The sequence below is a fragment of the Manis pentadactyla genome, chromosome 17, assembly GCF_030020395.1.
Source record: "Manis pentadactyla isolate mManPen7 chromosome 17, mManPen7.hap1, whole genome shotgun sequence".
NCBI lineage: Eukaryota > Metazoa > Chordata > Mammalia > Pholidota > Manidae > Manis > Manis pentadactyla.
The window spans coordinates 24,777,059-24,791,244 of record NC_080035.1 but is presented as its reverse complement, the minus strand read 5'-3'; the positions used below and the strand labels follow the sequence as shown (position 1 = coordinate 24,791,244).

The 14,186-nt window shown below is 34.3% G+C and overlaps 1 pseudogene; it reads right to left on the bottom strand.

The window, feature by feature from the left end:
- Nucleotides 1-882: 882 nt before the first annotated feature.
- Nucleotides 883-14,186, bottom strand: part of LOC118916559 (Y-box-binding protein 1-like) — a 30,705-nt pseudogene continuing 17,401 nt past the window's right edge.

Genomic DNA, 14,186 nt, shown 5'->3' with positions numbered 1-14,186 from the left:
CAATTCCTCTGTGGTTTTCTTTCTCTAGGTATCACTTACTACTTTTCAGATTTCTTCACTCTGTTTGAAAACACACCTGAATAGACATATCTTACCCGACCATACCTTTTTTACCAAGTTTTATGAGTACAGAACCTGTCACCACTTCATAACCCACCTGCCTTTATCTCTTTCTGAGACATTCTCTTTGTTGGAATTTCCTTAGATCTTTAACCCAGGGGACAATGTGTTCATTCAAGGAACTCCATCCACAAGCTGTCAAAGAGACCTTGAGTCATAGGGACCTTGTATCTTCCAGCACAGAATGAATCACTAGTCCTGTCACTTACCTTCATTATACTACAAACAGTTTTATATAAAGAGTCAGACTGTACCATCCTTTCAACTAGGTCATGATCATATTATTCATATTGTTCTTTCCTTAGCATAAAAATTCAGCTTCCTTTAAAATATATAGGTTTTTAAAAAAATTATGTAAGACCTTTATTATTAACAGGTGCTTACTGTTGGTTAACTTTTAAAAAAATTCAAGTTGTAAACTTTTATTACAAATTCAAAGCGAGGTTCTTAAAAATTTCAACTTGATCATATAGGAAACAATTTAAAAACCTTTAAAGACATATTGAGAAAAATCAGGCTTTTTTAATTTTTTCAAAAAAACACATTTGTTGTTACCAAAAAGAGACACTTCTAGGTAAAAATAATAAAAACCCCATGCTGCATAGACAATGCAGGTATTTCTGATTACCTGGGCAATGGGCAAAAAGCAAGCCCTTCAGCTCTTCAGTGCCAATCTTTTGTTCATTTCTTATTGCTGAATTTTCATTCATTTCTTCTTGTTGGATGACTAAACTGGATGATGGTAGAGATGTAAGCTGGCATTTACTCAGCCCTGCCCTGCTCAGCCTTGGGAGCGGATGAATTCTCAGATGGTGGACCAGCTACTTTCTCTGCTATCTTGTGATTTAGGGTTTTCTGAGCGTCTGTATTGGCAAAGTTGTGGCAGTACCGGCATTGAGGTGGCTGCTGACGTTGAGTCTCTTCCTGATTTTCCTTACCTTTTCACTGCCATCCTCTCTGGGCTGTCTTTGGCTGGGAGGATGCTGTGGAATTGTGGTCTGTAACCCCCATGCATATTCTGTCTCACTGGTCTACCTTGTTCTGCTTCACCTCATTGTCAGCACCCTCTATCACTACTCCATGCACAGGGAGGTTGGAATACTGTGGTCAACGCACACAGGGTCTCCACATGTAGCACGGTGGACACAGTCGCCTGCGGTAGGGTGGCAGTTAGTTAGGTGTGGCCCTCAGGAGCAGGTTCCAATCCTTCGTTTTTTTCCCCACTCTCACTATTGTGGTCATTCTGCAGATTATTGCGTGGAGGACCCCTGTGATGCGGACAGCTACTGTTAAGGGTTAGAGTCTGCAGTATTTACCACCTTGCACTGGAGCTCCGCCAGGGCCTGTAGGATTTGCTGCCTCCACACCCTTTTCTCCTTCAACAGCATCAAACTCCACAGTCTCTGCACCTTCCACACTGCAAAGGTACTTTCTAGTTATACTTTATGTCAGTCTGCTGTACAAATACATCTTCCTGTCTGTCATTCTGCTGATGAAACCATATCCATTTCTTACACTGAACCATTTTACTGTGCGCCAAACCTTTGTTGCTATGAACTTCTTTTCCCCAGTGGCAATCACAGCTGATATAAAGTCACCTGGCAGCTGCTCCCTGTGCCCTGCGTCCTGTGCCTGCCCCTGGTGCCAGGCTTGGTGTCAGCATCACTGAGGGTGGGGGCGGCAGACAACTGTTGAGTCTCAGCCTCCCTGCTCACGGTTGTGGTGATTGTGACCGGGGTCCGCTGCGCAGCTGCGACTCCTCCTGGGGTGTGATTGCAAGTAGGCCAGCATCAGTGGTGGGCTGCTCACGGTGTTCTGGGGTCCCCTCTGTGCTCCCGCTACCCATCCAACTAAAATACATAGTTTTGCTCACATAATGTAAACATAAAAATCCCATTTTATTGATTCCCTTCCTCAATACCTCCTTCAGGAAATTTGTTCTGAAACTCATCCAAATAAATTAACACAAAAAAAGATCAAGGCTTTGTAGAATAACTTTTATTTTCAAATAGTATGCTGAATCACATTTCTCCATATATTATTGTTCTCTGGGTGAGATGCATCCCTAGCATTGTTATTGTTCCTTGTAAAAACTTTGGCATGATTATATTAATAATTTAGAAGCAAAGGGGGAGAATTGTTTTTGTTCAAGCTCTGTGCCTTGATTAGGTTGTAGGCAAACCCCAAATCGCAGTTGGTTATGTTCTCTTAACCATACACATAATGTTTTCAAATTAATAAAAAGAAATATTCCTCTTAAATTTTCTTAAATATTTCCATTGTCTAGGGAACATTGTAACTCTACAGTACTTTTCCAAGTGACAAGTGTACCCGTATCTACAGAGTCAACCAAAGTTAGATATTTAGAAGCCATTCCTAGTATGTTTTGCTGTATGCTTCCTTTATGTTTCATGTGTGCATATTTTTAACCTCTTTACCTATACAACTAACTTGATTTCTGGATGTAAATTAATTTGTATCATTTGGAAAAAATCCTCAGGGATTATGCTAAACTGGAGAAGACTGTAGTTCCTTTAGCTTTTCAAACATTCCAGGTAGGTAAAAAGAAGAAAAAAAGTTGTATGAAAGCTGAAAAATATATCCTACCAAATTTGTTAGCAGGAAAAATAGAACGATAAAGGAGACAATTAAATAACTTTACTTAAATTCATGTTTGCCAATATTAGATTATTCAGATGGAGATAACAGCCATTTCAGCAAATGATGAAATGATGAAAATATTTCACTATGATGAAAACACATCCTTTTAAAGGATAAATTTAAATATATATACAATGCATTTTAATGCAATACTGTAAAGTATTAATGACTAAGCTACTTTATAGAGTAAAAGAAGGGACTATACCAGTAGCTTCAATTCACCCACCTGAGTGTCTGATGTTATTTGGGAATATTCAGGAGAAGACTGTCAAGAGCTAACATGATTTTCTCTACATAACAAGAATTTACTCCAGTTCAAGCAATTGGGGTGTCTTTTTCAGATCCCCTTTATGGATCTGGACATAAATCTGGAATTTCTGATCTTGATAAAACCCTTCTGGTATAACCTGTGCTTTGTTCAAATAGTTCATTATAGTCCAGATTCCAGACCATTGTGGAGTGACAGGTACTTTCAAAGAGTATCCTAGTTCAAGTGCATGTTAATTCTTCCAGATTTGCATTTTTCTTGAAGGTTCCAGACCTTGGAGAATTTTTAAAAATTTCCCATCAAGTCATCCATACATTTAAAAAAGGCTTTTTTCTTTTATCCCACATTGTAAATGTGCTCTACCAAAAGGAATTTATCATACTGCCTTATCCACATACTATTCCTTTCTTATTTTCTTCAGATAATCTGTATTTTATTTTTTCTGCTACATCCTGATCTTTGGTGTTTATACTATCTCATCTTGAATTTCTTGATGTCTTATAAATTTTTAACACCATAAACATATTTTGGATACCTCAGTTTAGCTAACACCTAATATAATATTGCATCAGATTTATAAACCAATATTTATATTTTCCAAACACTAGAAGATTATTAACCACTTTAGGTACCAAATCATAGCTTGTTTAAATTTGTTGCCTTGGGGATCCATACAATGTGTTAAATGTTTATTGAACTAAACTGAATTTACAGCAATATTTGTTTATTTGTTTTTCTTCCAAAGCTACATTCCAGATAACTAAAACAAAACACGAATCTCTTATGACTTCTTTTTAAAGAGTGAATTTTAAAAACTGTGTTCAGGGATATAATTAAGCAAGTAGACTGAAGAAAGAGACATTCTTACACAGTCTCTTTTATTATGGTATCTTCTGATATCTGCCTTTGAATATGAACTCCTAGGGAGCAAATTATTAATTTTTAAAATTTTTTTAAATTAAGGCATCATTGATATACACTCTTATGAAGGTTTCACATAAAAAACATTGTGGTTACTACATTCACCCATATTATCAAGTCCCCTCCATACTACATTGAAGTCACTCTCCATCAGGGTAGTAAGATGCCACAGACTCACTACTTGTCTTCTTTGTGCTACACTGTTTTACCCGTGACCCCCATACACACCATGTATACCAATAATAATACCCCTCATTCCCTTCTCCATCCCTCTCCAACCGCCCCCAGCCACCCTCCCCCACCACTCCCCTTTGGTCAGCATTAGTTTCTTCTTGGAGTCTGTGAGTCTGCTGCTGTTTTGTTCCTTCAGTTTTGTTACATTATTATACTCCATAAATGAGGGAAATCATTTGGTACTTATCTTTTTCTGCCTGGTTTATTTCATTGAGCATAATACCCTCTAGCTCCATCCATGTTGTTGCAAATGGTACAATTCATTTTCTTATGGCTGAATAGTATTCTATCGTGTATATGTACTACCTCTTCTTTATCCATTCATCTACTGATGGACACTTAGGTTGTTTCCATATCTTGGATATTGTAAATAGTGCTGCAATAAACGTAGGGGTGCATATGTCTTTTTGAATCTGAGTTCTTGCTTTCTTTGAGTAAATTCCTAGGAGTGGAATTCCTGAGTCAAATGGTATTTCTATTTTTAGTTTTTTGAGGAACATCTATATTGCTTACCACAATGGTTGAACTAATTTACACTCCCACCAGCAGTGTAGGAGGGTTCCCCTTTCTCCATATCTTCTCCAGCATTTGTTGTTCCTAGTCTTTTTAATGTTGGCCATCCTAACTGGTGTGAGGCGATATCTCATTGAGGTTTTAATTTTCATTTCCCTGATAATTAGCGATGAGGAGCATCTTTTCATGTGCCTGCTGGCCATCTGAATTTCTTCTTTGGGGAAGTGTCTGTTCAAATCCTTTGACCATTTTTAATAAGGTTATTTGCTTTTTGGATTTTGAGGCATGTGAATTATTTATATATTTTGGATGTTAACCCATTGTTGGGTATGTCATTTACAAATATATTCTCCCATACTGTAGGATGCCTTTTTGTTCTACTGATGGTGTCCTTTGCTGTACAGAATCTTTTTAGTTTAATGTATTCCCATTTGTTCATTTTTAATTTTGTTTCCCTTGTCCAAGAAGATGTGTTCAGGAAAATGTTGCTCATGTTTATATTCAAGATATTTTTGCCTATGATTTCTTCTAAGAGTTTTCATGACTTACATTCAGGTCTTTGATGCATTTTGAGTATACTTTTGTGTATGGGGATAGACAATAATCCAATTTAATTCTCTTATATGTAGCTGTCCAGTTTTGCCAACAACAGTTGTTGATGAGGCTGTCATTTCCCCTTCAATATATCATTGGCTCCTTTAGTGTATATTAATTGTCCATGTATGCTTGGGTTTACATCTAGGCTCTCTGTTCTGTTCCATTGATCTATGGGTCTGTTCTTGTGCCACCACCAAATTGTCTTGATTACTGTGCTTTGTAGTAGAGTTTGAAGTCAGGGATTGAAATATCCCAAACTTTAATCTTCTTTCTCAGGATTGCTTTGTCTGTTCGGGGTCTTCTGTGGTTCCATATGAATTGTAGAACAATTTGCTCTGGTTTGTTGAAGAATGCAGTTTGCATTTTGATATGGATTACATTGAATCTGTAGATTGCTTTAGGCAGGATGGCCATTTTAACAATATTAATTCTTCCTATACATGAGCACGGGACATGTTTCCATTTATTGGTATATTCTTTAATTTCTCTCATGAGTGCCTTGTAGTTTTCAGGATATAGGTCTTTGACTTCCTTGGCTAGGTTTATTCCTAGGTATTTTTTTTTTGATGCAATTGTGAATGGAATTGTTTTCCTGATTTCTCCTTTTGCTAGTTCATCATTAAAATATAGGAATACAACAGATTTCTGTGTTTTAATTTTGTATCTGGCAACTTTGCTGAATTCATTTACTGGTGCTAGTAGTCTAGAGGTGGATTCTTTAGAGTTTTTATGTACAACATCATGTCTTCTGCAGTGACAGTTTAACTTCTTCCTTACCAATCTGGATGCATTTTATTTCTTTGTATTGTCTGATTGCCATGGCTAGGACCTCCAGAACTATGTTGAATGAAAGTGGGAAGAGTGGACATCCTTCTCTAGTTCTCAATCTTAGAGGAAAAGCTTTCAGCTTTTCACTGTTGAGTATGATGTTGGCTGTGGGTTTGCCATATATGACCTTTATTATGTTGAGGTACTTGCCTTCTATACCCATTTTGTTGAGAGTTTTTATCATGAATGGATGTTGAATTTTGTCAAATACTTTTTAAGCATCTATGGAGATTTCATGTGTTTAATTTTGTGCTTTTTGTTGATGTGGTGTATGATGTTGATGGATTTTTGAATGTTGTACCATCCTTGCATCCCTGGAATAAATTGTACTTGATCATAATGGATGATCTTTTGATGTATTTTTTAATTTGATTTGGTAATATTTTGTTGAGTATTTTTGCATCTATGTTCATCAGGGATATTGGTCTGTATATATTGCTTGATCTCTTTTTTAATTTGGTCACTGACCCATTGATTATTTAGGAACATGTTGTTTAACCTCCATGTGTTTGTGGGTCTTTTTCTTTTCCTTGCACAATTGATTTCTAGTTTCATACATTTGTGATCTGGGGAGTTGGTTGTTACAATTTCAATCTTTTTTAATTTACTGAGGCTCTTTTTTTGTTGCCTAGTATGTTATCTATTCCAGAAAATGTTCCATGTACACTTGAGAAGAATGTATATCTTGTTGCTTTTGGGCTGAGTGTTTTGTAGATGTCTGTTGGTCACCCTGTTCTAACATGTTGTTCAGTGTCTCTGTCTCTTTACTTATTTTCTGTCTGGTTGATCTGTCCTTTGGAGTGAATGGTGTGTTGAAGTCTCCTAAAATCAGTACTTTCTATTTCCCCCTTTAATTCTGTTGATATTTATTTCATATATGTAAGTGCTCTTATGTTGGGTACATAGATATTTATAGTGGTTATATCCTCTTGTTGCACTGACCTCTTTATGATTATGTAATGTCCTTCTTTCCCTCTTGTTCCTTTCTTTGTTTTGAAGTCTATTTTGTCTGATACAAGTACTGCAACTCCTGATTTTTTCTCCCTATTAGTTTTGTGAAATATCTTTTCCCTCTGTTCACTTTTCGTCTGTGTATGTCTTTGGGTTTGAAGTGAGTCTTTTGTAGGCAGCATATTGTTGGGTCTTGTTTTCTTATCCACTCAGTAACTCTATGTCTTTTGATTTGTTCATTCAGTTAATTTACATTGAGGGTGATTATCGATAGGTATGTACTTATTTTCCTTGCCAGCTTTAGTTTTATGTTTACCAAACGTTCTAGGGTAAATTCCTTACTATCTAACAGTTTTAACTTATCTCATTTAGAATGCTATTGTAAACAAAATCTAAAGGTTCTTTCTTTTATTTTTCCTCTTTTTTCTTCTTCCTCCATTCTTTATATATTAGGTATCATATTCTGTACTCTTTGTCTATCCCTTGATTGACTTTGGGGGTAGTTGATTTGATTTTGCATCTGCTTAGGAGTTAATTGTTCTACTTTATTTACTGTGGTTTTCCTCAGTAATTAAAATGACAGCTGTTTAGCCATAGGAACACTTCCATCTATACCTGTCCCTCCAAAATACAATGTAGAGATAGTTTGTGAGAGGTAAATTCTCTCAGCTTTTGCTTATCTGGAAATTAATTCCTCCTTCAAATGTAAATTATAATCTTTCCAGGTAGAGTATTCTTCATTCAAAGCCCTTCTGTTTCATTGCATTAAATATATCATGCTAGTCCCTTCTGGCCTGTAAGTTTTCTATTGAGAAATTTGATGATTGCCTGATGGGTTTTCCTTTGTATATGATCTTTTTTCTCTTTAGCTGCTTTTAATACTCTGTCCTTATCCTTGATCTTTGCCATTTTAATTACTGTATGTCCTGGTGTTGTCTTACTTTGGTCCTTTGTTTTGGGAGATCTGTGCACCTCTGTTGCCTGAGCGACTATATCCTTCCCCAGATTGGGGAAGTTCTCAACCATTAACTCCTCAAAGACAGTTTTTCTCTCTTTTTCTCACTCTTCTTCTTCTGCTACCCCTATAATGCAAATACTGTTCCACTTAAATTAGTCACACAGTTATCTAAATATTCTTTCATTCTTAGAGATCCTTTTTCTCTCTGTGCCTGAGCTTCTTTGTATTCTTATTTTCTAATTTCTATTTCATTTATCATCTCCTCTACTTCGTCTGCTTTTAAATCCCTCCATTGTATGTCTCATTTCAGATACTGTATTCTCCAATGTTTATATCTCATTCCTGAATTCCTCCCTGAGTTCTTGAATATATTTCTGTAGCTCTGTGAGCATGTTCATGATTTTTATTTTGAAATCTCTTTCAGGAAGATTGATGAGTTGTTTCACTTGGCCCTCTTTCTGGTGTTTGTGTGATTTGGATTTGAATCAGGTTCCTTTGATGTTTCATATTTGTAGGTGGCCTTCTCTAGTGCCCAGAGGCTTTACTTCCTGAACCTGTTCAGCCCCTGAAATGATGGAAGGGGTCTCAGTCAAGCAGTGCTGTTGCCTTTCAGGAGGACAGAGCTATTTTCTGCTTCCCGGCTGCAGTGCCTGTTTCCACTGCCAGGGCCAGTATGCCAAGTACACAAGGAGGAGCTTCTGTGCTATGCACTTATAGTTGTAGGTGTGGCCACCTTCTGGCTGGCCTGGTGTGATGGCAGGGAAAGCAAGTTTGTGAGCTGGTGCTGGCCTGGAGGAAGGAGCAGCATGCTGCTTATAATGGTGGGGGCCCTGTAGCTGCATTGCCCTTCAGGGAGATGGAGCCTTTGAAGGTCCTGAAAATTCACAACTTGCTGGGCAGAGTGTACCCAGACAATTTTGTGCACATGTCCCCCTCCTGAGCAGCAAGCTCTGTGCAATTCTTGCCCCTTCAGCAGCCCTCTCGCTGTTAGGAAGTCTCTCAGATTGTCCATCTACCTTATGACCCAGAGTGACTGTTTGTGGATACGTGTTTTCCGCAAGTGGCTGGAATCTCAGTCTTTTCAAGTATTCCACTTGTTTTAGCTTTCCAAACCCACTAGTCTCCAGAGCACCATGCAATGTAGTTTTGTGTTCTCAAAGCAGATCTCCAGGGGTGGTTGTTCAGCAATCCTAGACCTTCACCCCCTTCCAGCTCCACTTCTCTTCTTTCCACCAGTTAAGATAGGATGAGGAAGGGCTTGGGTCCTTCTGGATCATGGCTTTGGTACTTTACCCTGTTCTTTGATGTCTGTTCTTTTCTCTAGGTGTATGCAGTCTGACATAGCCTTATCTCCTGTTGCTCTTTCAGGATTAGATGTATTTGTCATATTTTCATATTATATGTGGTTTTGGGAGGAGGTTTCTGTTTCACCTCTCATGCTGCCATCTTTAATTCCCCACAAATTATTAATTTTTGAGGTAGAATAGAAAACATTGGGATGTAAAGCTGGAATGTATGTAAGATATCTAATTTAACCCAGTCATTTTACAGTTTTACAAGTAGAAACAAAGTAGTTTGAATGCTATTCAGACATACTGTACTGGTATTCTGAACCTTATGTGTGCGTGTGTATATATATACATATACATGTATATTTATTTATTTTTTTTTAATTTACTGTGTTTCAGTGTCAATCACAGTTTTTTGTTAGTTATGTTGCATTCTGTTGTTTAAACAACCTGATTAATATGTGCTATCCAGTCCTATCAATATTCCTTTTAGTTGTCAACCTGTAGATATATTACAATAATATGCCATGAAATATTGGAGCATCTTCATTGTCTAGAGTACTTATCCTTACCCAGGAAAAGGTTACTATGACATTTTATTCTAACCAAAGTGGTTTTCACTTTTCCAGCTGATAATTATTATTTTGTTTTAATTCCTCACTTTTCACATTTAACACCTGTCCTGGTGTTTATTATATCCTTGGATGCTGCTTTATATTAATCAGGTTCTTTGAGCAAGATTCCTTTCATTTGCCTTGAACTTTATCTTACCCAGGGACATCTTTATTCAGTTAAAAACTCTCAATAGACTGTAAGGGAATATTGCCATGTTAGTCAAATTTAAATTCATAAATCTAAAGAGTAAAATGTTCAGATTCAACACTACCTTTTCCCAAATTTTGAATTTCTTTCTCTGATGAGGGTACAAATTTGGAATTCCTCTTCAATGATGTAATTTCCTTGATAGACTTATGTTTTCCTTCATAATTCATTTTCTGTAATTATTAGTTATCTATTATTTAAAACCAGAACACTAGTTTACTTAATAATAGCAATACTTCATAGTTACAGAGTAATTTTCTGGGTAAACTTCAGCTTCCTACTACTAGTATAATGATTTCTATCACTCATATTCCCAGTTTATAATATATTCACTGTCATACCAACAAAATATTGTTACATGTCTTTTAAAGAACCTAAATATCTATTCTTATTATCTAATATAATTATCCACATATTTTATACATTCCTATAAAGCAAAAAGTTGCATGTTAGAGAGAAATCGTAACTGTCCATTCAAATCAATATCACTAATAGAAAGATACATAGAAATTAGTATGTCTTCTTCCATTCTTACCAATGACATTCCTCTAAATATACATACATATATATATATATATATATATATATATATGAAATAATGGGATTAAGAAACAAAACTAAAACCTGTATAACTCTTGCAGTAATATTTCAAACCTTATATCCCAGGAAATGCAGACTTTGTAATCTCATGATACTGATTTTAGAGTCACGTCCATCCTATTAGAATATAAAGCACATCAGGTCACATGGCCATGCCCTGTAGGTTTTTTTCACTGAGGCTGCAATGACAAACATCATTCTCTTTTAAGAGTAGTTCAAATATGACAATCATTAACTTTGTTTATGTATTCAGCACATCTTATTGTGACAGGATTGATATATAATGGCGGGATTTACAATGCATTCACTAGGGACAAAGAACACAAATATGACGATTCCTTATTTATTTTAGTCTTTAGCAAAGATATGATATATATGTTCAATTCAAGAAATTTAGAAATCGAATAATCTGTCTCATATTTTTGTGTTGTTAGCAGTTGAGAATAATGAATTATTTCTTGAATATCATAAAGAAATCCAATAATATTATTGGTATTGTTTAATATTCATTAATAAAAAATAATCGAATCAGTTTTTAAAAAATCATTTTGGGTATAGTGTTTCTCATAAGGGATATGACTTTCTTTGAAGATTGAAAACTAGTTTGAGGAAAAAAATTAAAAAAGCACGAATATAAGGAAACAGAATGTAAATGACAGGGCAAAACTGTGTACAATTTGAGCACAGAAACATGAAAGTAAACAATATAAACAATAGAATCAGGCAAGTGTTTATAGAGAATGTGAACAAATTTTAGAAAAAATTATCAAAAACTTAAAGACAAAAACAACAAATGGCCTTACTATAGATTACAATAGCAAATGAAAGTAATGGAAAATGAAAGAAAAACAAGGACTGGTGAAACTGAGCTTGATGGATGATATTTAAAACAAAAGACTTTTACTTTTACTTTTTCCTACTGGGCTAACTGTCAACTTTGAATTTATCCTATATAGAAGGAATTTTTTAAAAAAGAAAACAAAGAAGGCCTAATATGTCAGATAATAAAAGCTAAAATTAATGATTGCAAATCACTTTTAACATTCATGTTCCCAATGATATTACTTTATTTATATGAAAGAGCTGTTTCTATATCCTATATTTGATTTGTGGTTCTTGCTATATACTCCATTGTTAAAGGTTCACATTCTAAACCTGAATATGCTTCAAAAATAAGGATTCACTAGTTTATATCTTAAAGGTAACAAAATCAGTTAATAAGAAACAGTAGAAATTCACATATACATTGAGTTGGTTAAACCACAGTCATTTTTGTCCTTTTTTATTTTTATCTCATAGGACAAAAGAATGGTAAATCAAATCCATGCCAACAAAAGCATTTAATTTCAGCAAGTAATTTAAAAAATTCCCTAGCTAGGATAAAATGCTTCTTTGGGGAAGTGACTTTTCAAACTACTAGAAGGAGTAGTACCGCAGAGAGGCTATAGAGATTTTGCTGCTAGTTGTAAAATAAACAGATCTTTACAGAATTGATATGTTTTGACTCACTACTGTGCTTATAATGAGATTGAATTCAACATCTTATGTACTAATTGTATTAAACTGTGTACATAAAAGTGATGGAATAAGGGCGATTGGGGGATTAGGCAAAACAATCAAATGTTTGAGAGAATGATACAAAATTAATATATGCTTGATTTTTTAACTCCTATAAGTGCATTTCTTTGACTCTCTGTGAAGAAAGTGAAGCATCAATAAGGATCTTTTAAATGAGAGTGGAGATAAAGTCAAACTGGAGTTATAAGTTATGATATACCTATCTTGATTTCTGTGTGGTTATATTTCCTTTTTTTCTTTTTTTACTTTTTTTGTTTGTTTAATTTTGTTATTTGGGGTTTTGGGTCACAGTTTTCTGCAAAAAAATACTTAATTAAAAATTATAAGCAAAACCCCCACTTAGAATTTGGGCTTAATAAAATAAAAGTCTCATTCTATAAAATGTAGTACCTGCAGAAAGATGACATACAATAATCAATCAGTGTCATTAATGGTCTCTAATAAAGAAAATATGAGTAGTCTACATTATTTGAGAACCCATTTTACAGAGAGATTTCATAACTCCTTTGTATTCAAATAAAATTTGCTAGGTAAAATTCTAGGATTACATAAAAAATGTTGTGTGATTTTTGGTGTCATAGGAAATACCCACTATTTAAATCCTTTGATATTTAATATAATTACAATAATAAACCAACTAAGAATACAAATCATATCTAAAGGGTTATATCTTTTAGTTTGTTACATTCCTAATAACTGTTTAAATAATTATTGATTAATATCCTAGTCCAGGGTAGAAAAACATAATGTTTGGGTACCAAGATGATCTCATTTTTCCTCTCAGGCTACCCATCCCTACAATGATTTTTCCTTTAGGTTAACATATTAAATGTCAGTTAAAAAGAAACTATCAATTACCCAAGTTTATGAAATACTTGTAGAATATTTTATGTTTAATGATATTTTAAGAAATCTATAAGCAAAAGGTAAAATTAGATGATACAAATGTATATGTGTATTAAAATTTGCTTCATTTCATTAGGCTAAAAGAGAAAGCATATAAGGTCAGAGAGAGTATTTTACAGAAAAGTCATAGGATGTATAATCTGAATATTAAAAATTATTCTTCTATAATAAAACATATTTTTGCATATAAGACTTTGAAAAATAATTCCTTAACATATTTATATATATTGTAGTTCCTTATATGCTCCTTTATAAATGAGAATGCTTATTCAGTTCTTTTACTTTTACCTTTCCTATTCTAAAGTATGTATTTTAATTCTTCATCTGTACTATATGTTACATATGAACAAAAATGTGACATGAATACAGAGTTCCCTTTTAATGACTTTTTAAACCCTTAATAACTCCCAAATAAATATGTAAAGTTTTTATATGGCTTTTTGTAATTGGAATTTTATTATTTGAATACTGTCTGAATTGAAAATGTAGCTGATTCACATTTCTAATCATTCTTTCATCAGTAAAAATGGTAAAAGATCATACATAACACAAAGAAATTAGTGTAGCTTTCCATTTTAATTAGTTACACCTATCTTATTAGGTATTAGCTCTGTATTTAAACCTTGATAACCTAGATTCAAAATTATTAAGATTAAGGTGTAATTAGCTATTCAAATCAATTATACCATTCAATTCTATTAATTCTGTTACTAAAATTTATCACATATTTAATCCTGATATTATTCATTATAACCCACAAATAACAGTCTAGTAAGTCTATAGATGCATTTTTGCCATCACATTTGCATCGATTACCTACTAATAATTGATTCATTATTCTATGAAAAATAACGGAAGTAAATTTAACTTAAACCTTATATATTAGATATTAACAGTTTCTTTAGTCTTTTCATTTGTTTGAAGAATTGTGTCTGGCTTG